Source organism: Pongo pygmaeus, chromosome 6 (assembly GCF_028885625.2).
Source record: "Pongo pygmaeus isolate AG05252 chromosome 6, NHGRI_mPonPyg2-v2.0_pri, whole genome shotgun sequence".
Lineage (NCBI taxonomy): Eukaryota > Metazoa > Chordata > Mammalia > Primates > Hominidae > Pongo > Pongo pygmaeus.
This window is the reverse complement of record NC_072379.2, coordinates 71,875,714-71,888,872: the sequence shown is the minus strand read 5'-3', so window position 1 is coordinate 71,888,872 and position 13,159 is coordinate 71,875,714. Positions and strand designations below refer to the sequence as shown.

General features: G+C 35.9%; 1 protein-coding gene across 14 annotated transcripts in view; it reads right to left on the bottom strand.

Annotated features, from left to right (window-relative positions):
* Positions 1 to 2,286, bottom strand: part of DGKB (diacylglycerol kinase beta) — a 738,724-nt gene extending 736,438 nt beyond the window's left edge. For 8 of the 14 annotated variants that reach the window (XM_054495968.1, XM_054495970.1, XM_054495976.1 and 5 more), the window contains exon 1: positions 1,213 to 1,500. The gene's annotated coding sequence lies outside the window, so the exon portion shown is untranslated. Of the gene's footprint in view, positions 1 to 1,212; positions 1,501 to 1,748 lie in introns of those variants that run through there. The other 6 variants (XM_054495969.1, XM_054495971.1, XM_054495977.1 and 3 more) reach the window with 1 other exon arrangement.
* Positions 2,287 to 13,159: the final 10,873 nt, after the last annotated feature.

Sequence of the window (13,159 nt, the reverse complement as noted above, 5' to 3'; positions counted from 1 at the left end):
TTTGTTTTTCACAATTGTTATTTCACAAATTTTGAAGCTTCTTCTCCTATGGAATACATGCTAGCCGATGGACATATCCAGATTAAAATCCTACATTCTCTTTTAGGTAGTTTCTGTTTTGTCAATAATTTTTCTTGGAGAAAAATGTGCTAATACAGTGTTTTCTCCAATGATCACCCAACTAAGTCTAACATTTTTGTGTAATATATCCTTTCTGCTTGAGGGATTTCCCCACCCCCCACCCCCCGCTGCCCCACCACCACTATAAAAATCTGGTCAATGCAAGAGGACCTGGTTAGGTACCCCAACATTTTTAGATTAATTATTTCTGATTCCTTTTCTAGAAAAGACCTTCAGTATTCTGCTTGCATTCATGCTTATTTGGTCATTTGCTTTACAATGGACTGGTCCTTGCTGACCTGTTTTTAAAAGAGTTGGTTATCTGCAATTTGAGCAACCAGTTGAAGTTGTTTTTTAAAAGTTTTAAGCCTTCATTTTCTGCCAGTGAACACAATGCTGCTTGGTTTCTAAGTATAGAGCCATCTATGTAAAAATCGCCACTTTAAAATCACAAGAAAAAGACTGTTCCGCAAGTGGAGATTATTGCAGCAGGAAGAAACTGAGGGAACTCTCCATGTGGCACCTACTAAAGAGTATTTGAATGTTTATCATATCATCAGTGTGGCCTAGGCTGTTGCCTAGCAGTTATCTAGAGACCTACTTCACATTTTATTTTAATTTAATAAGGTAAATCAAAGACTTTTGTTTGCTCGCTTGCTTGTTTAGTTCACAGATTAGGAATAAATCTGGACTGGAACTTGTAACAATTAACTAGGGCATTTGAAAGTCTAAGCCAGCCTCTTTATGAATTACATTTTGAAAAGACAAGCTGCTATCTCATTGGTAACTTTCAGGAGACAACTCTTGGAATTAAATTTAGAAAACATTTACCAGTTGTGTTGCCTAAAATCACAATGGACAGGGCACTTTCTGCATAGCTAATACACAAGCGGCATCCGCCTGCAAATCACAGAGCACCCTACTATAGCATAACTAGGACAGGAGACAGGGAGACGAACCGATTTAACATTTCATGGAGAATTCAAAGCTATGCTTCTCTAACTTTCCTCCCCATTTCTTCTCAGCTTCCCTTCCCCCGCACCACATACCCAGAAGCGACTCAATTTGCCAACCATGTCCAGTTTAACTTACTGCAGTGTGATGCAGGCGAAAGCTGGGCGCATCTCTGAAGCGAGAGCCACTGCTTTTCCGGAGAGGAACTGGGACTAGCCAGCTCTCAGGATCTTTCCAATTCACACGCTCCCAGCACAGTAAGAAGGCTCCCACACAGCTCGGCTTCCCCAGAGGAGTGGAGCTTCAAGAACTCTGCTCACAGCATCCTCCTCCCCACTGCCACCCCCTTCCAGAACACCCGGCCCATTGGAACTAGTGTCTGAAAGATGGAAATCTACTTCCAGGCAGCAACACAGGCTGCCTGCAGTTCACCCGTCTCTGATCATTTGCAACTCAAAAACAGCGGAGGCTGAAAGACGTAGGTTTCCGGAGCCTGAAAGTCATCTTTGGCGTCCCCCTTCCCCACCTCTCACTCCTCCCACTTCATCCCCGCTCCTCTATCGCGTCCACCCCCAGTCCTCCAGTCTCCCACTCAAGCTAGCTATCACAAATGATTATTTTATCATCCAAACCAGTAAGCAGCTGAAGGAAACAATTTGTCAGAGATGAAATACCTGTTGTCCATGACTAACGCTCTTCTTTAGTCTCTCTTAGTCCTTGATTTATGTCAAGACGCGTTGATATTGGAAGTCTGTGCAGTGTGTGTGTGTGTGTGTGTGTGTGTGTGTGTGTGTGTGTGTGTGTGTGTGTTGAGGAGGAGGCGATTTGTGCGCCTGCAAGCACCAGCCCTGCCTATCTCTGGCTGCCGCTTCTCCAGCTGCTGTTGCTACTCTTGCTGATGGAGCTCAGGGGAAAATGAGACAGGGAGACAAGGCTATACAGCTGTTTAACTGCTGGTCCAGTTATAAGACAGGGGAGGAGACGGTGCAGGTGAGAGGCTGTTGAGACAGTGAGCTGGATTCACTGCAATTACTACCACTCACTATACATCTCAGGCAGGAAATATGATACCTGTCTCCCCTCTCCCTTCTACAACTGTAGTCCTTGGTGGGTCATTGTTCAGCAACCATCTGCCTAACCCACTTCTACCAATTGTAGCAGCTGCAGACGCTCTTGCTGCATTCCGGCTTGGTAACCTCGGAGCAGGTGACTGGAGGATGGATGAAGTAGAAAGGCAGTTAAATATTGAGAGAAACTCTATGTATGTGTAACCAATCAGGGCACAGATAAAAATAACAATTTTGAGGCATGTGTGTAAAATAGTGTATTAGGGTAAGAAAAATGTAAGTAAGTCAATAATCAAGATTTTTGTGGACTGTGTACAAAACCAGACAGTTATTAAGCAGTGTGCTTACCAGCTTATACATGGGGTATCTTGACATAGAAGTCCCGTGGTTGCTCTTAACTTATCTATATAATATTCTCAATGATTTCAATGCATTAACATCTCTCCGTCAGCTACAGACTCTGGTAAAACCTGCTTGATTCTGTCTTCTGTTAACTTTCATTTGCTCTCCTTATTGGTTGCTCTCATTAGTCTCCAACATATTCTCATAAAAAATATGACATTCGGCAGAACTTAGAAATGGAAGACGTTCTCAAATCCCCCAAAGAATAGAATACTTCTTTTCTAGAATACTTCTATACTAGTAGAATACTACTAGTAACATTTGCTCTAGTAATAGTCTGTCTTCACTTTCTTGTTCTGTAGATTGAGTAATCATGAACAACCCCTCCTAAATACACACACACACACACACACACACACACACACACACACCACTTAATTGAATAGTACTTTTAATCCACTTTCAGCCTCCAGTTGTCTGAGCTAAAAATAAACTTAATTCCTTTTGATTTTATTTGTAATGCACGCCTTTAATTATTTCTGCCTCTGAGTACTTTTCATATTGGCCATATTTTTTCCCAGTTGTTAGGGCTTGTGTAATCAGGGTTAACCAGGGTTAAATTAAACAGAGGGGAACATGGAAGAAAGAAAATATAAGAAAAGACCCAGAAGGAAGAAAATAACCCAAAAGGATTAAATAATACATCTTTTCCTGATATGTTTATATTAGAAAAGTACTGCCTTTAGTTAAATAAAGACCAGTTAATGAGCAAAGCATTTATCAATTATCCAACAAATATCAATTTGCCAAAGCCAGCCTAACTTCAATTTTAACAGATTTTATCAGAGGCTAATATTTTGTTTTAAAAATCATGTAATACCTTAAATGCAAATAGTATCCAGAATTTTTTAACGTCAAAATTCTCATTAAACATGATGCCAAATAGCTGCTATTTTTTCTCTTCATTTGTTGTCTGTCCATTAAATAATTATTATATCACACAACTCATATTATTAACAGTCTGAAGAGAGTACCTTTTTTATACTTGTGTACACTACAGTGTAAGGAAGTAGGCAAAAGAAGTCTCTAGCACATAGAAATACATTTTGATACAAAAGGCCAACTTTATCCACAAATCGTACGATTTTAAACTTACCCTGCTCCACAAATTCATCCCTTACTATAACTAGCAGGTTCTTGCCATTTGTAGTTTAGCAGTGTTTTCTTTTTGATTTTTCGGTTATTGTTTTTTGTTTTTACATTTACTCCTATTTTGAAACTAAATCATATTTAGGAAGAGCACTAACACTTTAAACATTATTGAGAGACATAATTTATTAGCTATCTTCATTATAAATAAGAAGGAGTCTAAACATCTGGTCTGGGTAGAGCTGGAAGAACCACAGATGTTAAAATAATTGGTAATGGGTATTAACGTCCATCTTGTTAGTTTTTTTTTTTTTTTTTTAACAGCTTATAGCATTACTAAGATTCACTTTAAGAAAAAAACCACTCTCTTGAAACTACAAGGTTTGGTAATGGAGGAAGAAAATTTTCAGTTAAGGATTGGTGATTGAATCTTATTCCTGACTCATAACTCAAGATTTTCCATTTTGTGGTAAAACTTACAAATCACTCCCTTACAACACTGTGCCCATTTCTCCAAGATGCTTCTCTGCTCCCATCACTAGATTTTCAGAAACTTCATGGGAATCTGTTTATCATTCATCAATCTAAAAAATAAGTAAGAGAAAAATGAAATTGCTCTGTAAATACTCATTCCTCAACATAATCATCAATTTGTGAAAATATATAGAAATGAATCATTTTAATTTTCATCTACATCTCCTTCATCATCAAAACAAGTATTCCCAAACTAAATTTTGTAATTTAATGATAGTCAATTACTGAAGAGAACCCAAAAGTTTGCAAACTGTACAACAGCAGAAGCAAGCCATGTTTGCTTAGTTCATTCATGTGTCTCTAGCGTCTACCAAAGTGCTTAGAAAGTGGTATGTGCACAGTAAAATAACTTTTGAATACGTGAGTGAATGAATTAATCTGTGAGTGCAGGGCATTGAGCTGGAAATAAGGGTGTTTGAATTCTTTTCGTCTTTTTTCTGCTGCTAAATAACTGGCACTTTAAGGATGTGACTCACTTCTCAGGGTCTCTAAGTGTCCTTTCATGTCTATCACTCACAGGCTCCACAAAATTGCACAATAATGCCTGTCTTTAAGATTCCTCCAAAATGAATTTTCTACTGTACAAATTCAATCAATAAAGTTATCTAGAATCTAATTTCCTGACCATTTTCAAGGTCCTATTTAATCCCTAAGAAATTCACAGCTCTCTCTCTACTCCCCTTTTGACTTCTAAATCCCTACCTAGTCTTGTGATTACTGGACTAGAGCCTTAAAAAAAAAAAAAACCAGATTGACAGATTGTTACACATTTATGTGTGCTTGTTCCTAAAATGTTAGCCTTATATCAAGGATTACAAGCAAGACAACTTTCATTTACCTTTCATCACTCTTAATAAATTAATTCTTAAACAAACAAAATAAATGATGAGAGACAGAGCTTAAATTGTGAAGTATCAGAAGTTATTTACATTAGATAGAAATCTATCTTTTTTCTTTTTTCTTTCTTTCTTTCTTTTTTTTTTTTTTTTTGAGATGGAGTTTCGCTCTATTGCCCAGGCTGGAGTGCAATGACGTGATCTCAGCTCACTGCAACCTCTGCCTCCTGGGTTCTAGCGATTCTCCTGCCTCAGCCTCCCAAATAACTGGGATTACAGGAGCATGCCACCATGCCCAGCTAATTTTTGTATTTTAGTGGAGACAGGGTTTCACCATGTTGGTCAGGCTGGTCTCGAACTCCTGACCTTGTGATCCACCCACGTCAGCCTCCCAAAGTGCTGGGATTACAGGTGTGAGCCACAGTACCCGGCCTCCAGAAATCCATCTTTAACCACAGCACTGTATGTAAACTGGTGCTTAAAAATTACTTTGTCATGTTAATGTTTTTCAACAAACATTTATTAAACATCTATTATCTGCAAAGCATTGGGAAAAGAAACATACTTCAATAGGATATAGCTTTATCTTTTAAAGAGTATACAATCCCACAAATAAAGGTATTCTCACTTTAAATTTTTTATATAAGTATTTTATCTTTCAAAAAAATTAAATTGCTTAATAATTTAAATCCTTACCAACTTTGGCTTTAATCATGAGAGGATAGCTACTTCCTAAATTTAACAAAGTGTCATACGGGAACTTTTCCACTGGTTTTAAATCAATGAATCAGTGGGACATAAGCTGGAAGGCTAGGAGAGATTCAGAAAAGACATGATATTATTGCACTCCCCTTGAAAAGAATAATGATCATAAAATATGGGATTTGATAGGCCTTCAGATCTCTTTGGGTCCAATTCTCCTCTTTTACAGGAGAGGAAACTAACAAAATAGATCACCATCACTTATTTCTGGGCAGGCCATTTACAGGTCTTTCCACTGGACTTCCTGGCTTTGTCACAAAACAGACGTGCTTCAATTCCCAGCTAGGTTAATTACTGGCTCTATGACCTTGGGAAAATAATTTTTTTCTACATCTTAGTTTTCTTACCTATAAAATGAGGATGCCTATAGCACCTACCCCACAGAGTGGTTGAGAGAATCAAATAATGTGTCATGTGTGAAGCACATAGCACAGTGCCTGGCAGCATTCTGCATGTGCACTTACATGTATACGTGCATGAACAGACACACATATGCACAGGGGTAATGGTTTCCATAACTGTGTGTCCTGTCTTCATTGAAACCATGATTTCTGAGGTTACTATTTAAGTACATGACTTTCAAATTATTCTTATTTCTTTATACATAAATATGTAACTGAATGGCGATGGCAGAATCTGAATGATTCTTAGGGGCAGCAAGCTTATTGTTGACCTAGTAGGCAATTTTAAATCAGAAAGAATTCTTCCTCTGCTTCGATGAAGGTATCTGGTATTATACAGTGGTCTTAGCAATGATAAATAATATGAATTACTGAAGAAGATATTCAGTCAAATTTTCTGAGCCACCCACAATGTGTGAAATCCTAAGCTGGACACATAATTAAGGAACAACAGAAAATGCAGCAAAACATGATTTAAAGCACAGCATAGAAATTCTGTGACAGAGAAATTTTAGTTGCCCAACTGAAGTTTTATGTGGAAAATTAGCAGACTGTAATATAGCCCAGCCATTTATTTGGCTGTCTCAGTGATGGATGTGGAGTAAACTATAATTGATTTAGCAATGGTCATCCACACAGTGTTCCTGAAAATGTCCATGTTTTATACTGCATGACCTCACTTTATTATTTAGACCAATTGCTTAAAAAAAGAGAAGGCATACATATTGTGACTTTATTTTATTTTATTTTTTCTGAGAAACTACATAGGCCAATTTAACTAGTTTTTCTATACCCACTCTAACCCTTGAGCAATATCCCATCACTCTTCCTAACAGGCTGGAGGCCATTTAGGTGTCTCTACATTAGACTTAGAGGCCAAATTATATTCATATTTACACAGAGCCCTGCACACAGAAGGCACCCAAAAGATTTTCAGTTGCATTGATATGGACTTGTATCAAATAATCATTTTAAATGTCAGTTTTGAAAGAGAACAGAAAACCTCCATCTAATTGCTAAATCTTTAAAACACCATGCTATAAATTGCAAATAAATACATTAGCTTTAAGCCATCTAAATGATTAAATCTGTTTATATTGTTTACAATTTAGAGAAGAATGCCTTAAGATAAAAGCAGATTTTATTTGGCCAAGTTGGGGAGGGCTTGAATAGCTTTCTATTATATCTTATATGTGATTTAACCTTAGAGCTATTTTTTATTAAATGAAATCTTACACTTCTGTAACTTCTATAAAGACAGATAACTTGAAAGGAAGAGTGGAAAAATTTGTAACAGTAATGATAGCCTCATGCAGTATGCATCAAAATGCATACACATATAGACTGGTTTTGGGATGACTTTAACAAAGCACTTTGTTGAAAAAACAGATGCTATGTAATTGTGGAAATCTAATAACAAAATTCATTATCATTATCTTCACTGTTGTAAATCAGCCATCTGTGTGGTATTTGTCCTTGAAGTTAGTTTGAAAAAGTAAGGATGCATTTCTTCAATTAACTTTCTCAGTCTATGACAGGATGGAAGATAAATATGGATATTAAAATAATAAAATGTATTTGTAAAATAGAAAGGCTCATTCTAAGCCTCAATTAAATGTCCTTAAAATTGAACTCTTATGCTTTTAGCGATGGCTTTCTATTGTACATTTCCTGCATCCAACTTGAAGAACTGAAGAAGAAAAACTTAATCATGTATGTACTGTGCAGCTCACACAGCTACATCTGTTAAAGCCAATTCGTTTCATCCTATGGTGAATAATGTCTTATGTTTATATTGTAACCATATTTTAAAATGTCAGATTCTCAAAAAAACTCAACATAAAGAAAGATGCTGAAAGAGGGGGTGTTTTGTGCAATGTTGCCTTGTACTAATCATTCTTATATGCTTTTAATAGCCTCTTTATTCTTATGAATATCAATATTATGCATGCACTATATTATTGGGATTTAGCTTCATAGGTCTATGTAGAGTGTTGCTAAGAAGCACTTTAATAATTTGTAGAAATTGAAAAATTATGTTTTTCATTTAACATGTTTAAAATAGTTATACCCAGCCCAATGTTTAAAACTGAGGCTTCTTGGCTAGTATAAAAATTTAAATCTGCAAATGGCCTTTATCACATGTCAGATTGCAAAATAAGACTACATTGCATAATTAAAACAATGATTAAATATATATTTAAAAATCAGTCACTCTGTTCCTCAATTGGGATGACCTGAATTCAGAAACCATATTTGTCTTGGGTGATTTATCTAAAAATGGTTTTTGAGGTTGAATAGTTTTTTTATAAAACATTAGCACATAATGTGTACTTTTACATCAATAGAAACTGACATCAAAATTAAGAGGGGAAAATTATGTTCCATTGGGATAATCTTGGGACACTGTGATTTAATGATGCTTTAAATAATCAAAATCATGTATTAGCTGGGCACGGTGGTTCACACCTGTAATTCCAGCACTTTGAGAGGCCGAGGTGGGTGGATCACTTGAGGTCAGGAGTTCGAGACCAGCCTGGCTAACATGGTGAAACCTTGTCTCCACTAAAAATACAAAAAATTAGCCGGGCATGGTGGTTCATGCCTGTAGTCTTAACTACTTGGGACTAATGACTAATGTAGTCCCTAGCTACTTGGGAGGCTGAGGCAGGAGAATTGCTTGAACCCGGGAGGTGGAGGTTGCAGTGATCCGAGATTGAGTCATTGCACTCCAGCCTGGGTGACAGAGTGAGACTCCATCAAAAAAAAAAAAAAAAAAAAAGAAAGAAAGAAAGAACCCTATATATTAGGAGAAGGCAAAAAACAAAACAAAACAAAACAAAACAAAAAACATACCTATGATAAGTAATTTATTATGCATTGAAAAGATTTCTTCCAAAACATATTAAAAGAAAAAGACTGGAAGACATACACCTTTATGGAAACTTTCGGTTTTCTTTTTTTGTCGACCAAAATTGTTCACTTTAGTGAGAAAAAATACTTTTATGTTAGGATTTAATCTAAGATATATGATCAACAAATAACACCTTATTTAACTATTATAACAATCTTACAAAGAAGATACTCTTGTTACTTTCAATTTTCTGATGAACAAACAGAAGTACAAAGAACTTAACTAATTTATCCAAAGATATACAACCTGTGGGAATGACAAAAACACTGAATCTCTCTAATCTGGCTCCAAAGTTCCTATTCTTAACACCTCTGCTACATTGTTTCTCCACTTTAAAGAGACAAATATTATTTAAGATTTGAAATTTGAATGCTGAGGGCAATACAACAGTTAGTTGATTAATCTATGTTTAATCAGTATAGAATATCACCAATGCTTGAAATATTGATATTTTATATTAGCTTTAAATCACCTGGGGGTGATAATTTAATAACCTAATTAAACTCCAAATTCAAGCTTTCTTTCATTTTTTCATGTTGTAATCTATCTCAAGCACATGCATATTTACTGCAATGTATAGTATGTATCATATACTTTATGCCAAAGTAAGAAATAACTGTATACAGCCATTAACTCATTAATCTTAATATATATATATTGACCTTACAATGTATACATGTAGTAAAACATGTTATTATAGTTATCAATTTTTTGTAGTGATTTCCAATTACAGTATGAACTCATTGACAGAAGGGCCATATTTTATTTGCTTATCTTTAGTTCTTTGAAAAAAATAATGGAATCAGAAGCACTACCAAAATTATCACTGTATCAATAAGTGTAGTCGTGTAAGGATCTGTCCAAATGCTGAAAATATTTTTAAATAATTGATCTTAAGTTATTTAATATTCTGGTGTTGGAGTATAAGTATTTATATTTTCATTTTTTTATTGGGCTTAGGATAATTAATTATACAGTATATTTATTATTTTAAATATTTTTCAATGTCATTAACTTATAAGCTCTATAAGTACCAGGATTCTCAGAGTTTTTTTCCTCGCACTATGGCTCCAACACTCAGCTCAATGCCTGGTGCTTTGTCACTGAAGTGTAATGATTTATTAACTACCCAAGTGTAAATTGAATTAACAAATTCAGGAACTATTGATAAATCTCTTCTTTTTCTGTGTTTCCCTTTAAAAAACAGACTGGCTTTTTCAAGCCTACATCACCTGAGAAAGACGTACATGTCCACCTGGGGTTTTCACAAGTACCTTAGCTATAGGAAAAGCATCTGGGTACTATGATCCAGGACAGCAAGACTGCAAAAACGCTGTTTCATTTGACCTCAGATGGGAGACCAAAGATGTGAAAATAAAAATGAAGGCAATTAGTAAAATTAATGGACCATTCTCTGTTATAGAGTTTCTAACTTTGTTTACATAATAACATGTTAGAATATTATATGTCAATAAAACAGTATGCAGATGCCAGAAAAAAGGAAAGTCTGGCTAATATCTAAAATGTTTGGACTATGTTCAAAACACATCTGAGTTCCGGTTGTTTTGTACTTGTTTTAGTTTGTTTGCTTCTACTCAGTGTCCTGCGCCCTTCTTCTGGTAACAAATTCTGATTTTTCTTTGAATACAACTTTATTGGAATATAAATAGAAGCAACTTTGTTTCCAAGGCCAAGTGGACATATATTAGATGAACCAGATTCTCTCTCTAGAAATTTAAGCTCTCCAAAGTATGCAAAGCTGTTGGAGGTGATAAATTCCACAAGAAATATCCTCATATGTTTCATATCTAGATCTCCAAATAGGCCTATTTCCTAAAGCTTCTAAGCCCAGTCCTATGGTGGTTTCTTTTAGTCAGTCAACTACTTCGTATTTGTTGAATATTATAATTTTGCATCAAGTAAGCAGAATTCATTTAATTTTCCTGCAATAAGAACATTAGCAGTTAGATCAAGCAACAATGAAACATTTAGTGTATGCCTCAGAGGAATGAGTTCACTGGGGGACTGGTTGGGGTAATTCATCTGATAGTAATAGGTAGAATGTGCTGGAACAAAATGAGACAAGCACCTGGAGGACCATGCAGGAGGCTGTTGAATAGCTTACATGATAAGTCAGAACTGTTTTAATGGAGTTAAAATAAAAAGTATTTAGTGTTACGTAGATTCAGCCACAAAATTCATCATTATTTCTTTCCTTATCTGCAACAAAGTAGGACTAAGTGGATGCCAGTGTCAAGGCTAAATATTGTCGTGGAAATCTATCATCATAGGTTTTATCGCTTATGTCATTTTATGATGTTAATTGTGGCTCCAGGCTCCATTTCTCTTGTAGGGTGCAGAGTTTCCCACACATATGAGTGTCCCGTACGTCTATCTCTTACCTACAGATAGACCATCTTTCATATTGGCTTGTACAGAAAGCACTTCTCTGTTCCTTTTAAGTTGTCCCTCATTATTTTAAATGAATATTCCTTATTTCACTTGTCAAAGGTAATTATTCTCCACCATTTCTTTCCGATTTTGTGGTTCTCGTCAAGTGCCCCACTTTGTTCAACCTTCTTTCTCATAGAAGATGCCATTTCCTTCCGTTTCATCAAGAAAGGTGGTGCTGGTTAGCACTCTTCTTAGCTTCGCCAGCCTCACTCACAATGTTCCAGCATTGTGGATCGGTGAGTCTTCATACTACTGTCCTGTCAGTACTCAAGATGTCTTCTCTGCCCTGAAAGATTGATGGCGCTGTGACCTTTCCTTGCTTTGTTTGGCACACAGTAAACCCTTATTTCACACTCAGCTCTGTTCTCCTCTGGAAAATATACGATTTCACCCTCTGTTGACTACCTTTGCACGTGCATACTGAGCAGTTATTCTGTTTTCACCATTATGGCACTTTTTACATTTTCTAGAAAATTTCTATGAATGCTCCTGTTGCTCCCACTAAAACATGTAACTTCTTGAGGTTATGTATCCTAATCATCATAATATTTATTACCTTTGAGTAAGAAAATTGTGTCCTACGTACTAGATATTGTGCTAATCACTGTAAATACAAACACAAATGCCACATATTTCTCTGACATTAAGGACTTTTAACTAGGTGGAACCCAAGAAACAATTCTAATATTTCAGAGGAGAGTGATAACAATAGGAAAAGTAGGTCTGGAAGACCAAAGAAGTAGGCAAACTAAATTAAAATGGGAAGAAAATGACATGGAAGTTTTTCCTGGGGTAGTTGAAATTTTGGAAGAATTTTCAAGGATGACTTGCTAGATAAAAAATAATGGTAAAATTTTTTGACTTATAGTTTCAACTCACTCCAACATATAAAGGGCATGGAAGTCATCACTTTAATCCACACATCAAGACAAAGCTAAACAAGCTAATCAATAACTTTTCTTAGGTTAATCAGCAAATGGAGTTCACAGAGTAAACTACTACCCACAAAATCGAAGAGACAAGCAAACATAGAGAATCACAGCTGAGATCAGCTTACCTAGAAAAAAACACTTGAGCAAGTAACTGGTATTAATAGTTAAATGTAGCCCTACTAGGTTCTCATAGTGAAGACTGGAGAAAAATTACTTTCCCTCATGCTTTAGGGAGAGGAAGGGAAAAAGTAATTGTTTTAAAATATCACAGCGGAAATTAATGATTTTGAAATAAGTCCATAGTATTTATAATGAAAAATTGCTCTCAAGAGAAATACTTTGCCAGAGCCTTCTCTGACCTGGAAAAACATCAATTGAAAAGCTCAGCTCCATCATCCCTTCTTGTTTCACATAAGGGGAAGGAAAAGAATGACTGATATACCAATCTGAGGTCTCTGCCAAAGGACTCAGATCCACTAAGAAAACTGAGATTTAATCATAAGATTATAGAAAACTACACGCCCAAATACTTAGAACTTCATCAACAGGGCTTACCACTGAAAGAGCTACAAGATACAGACTCTAACTAAGAAGAAGTTCTTTGGGAAACCCAATAACAAAAAGAAAGAAAATGAAACTAGGAGAAACTAAATCCTTTAGCACATGCAATATAGCAAATATTAAGCACAACCCT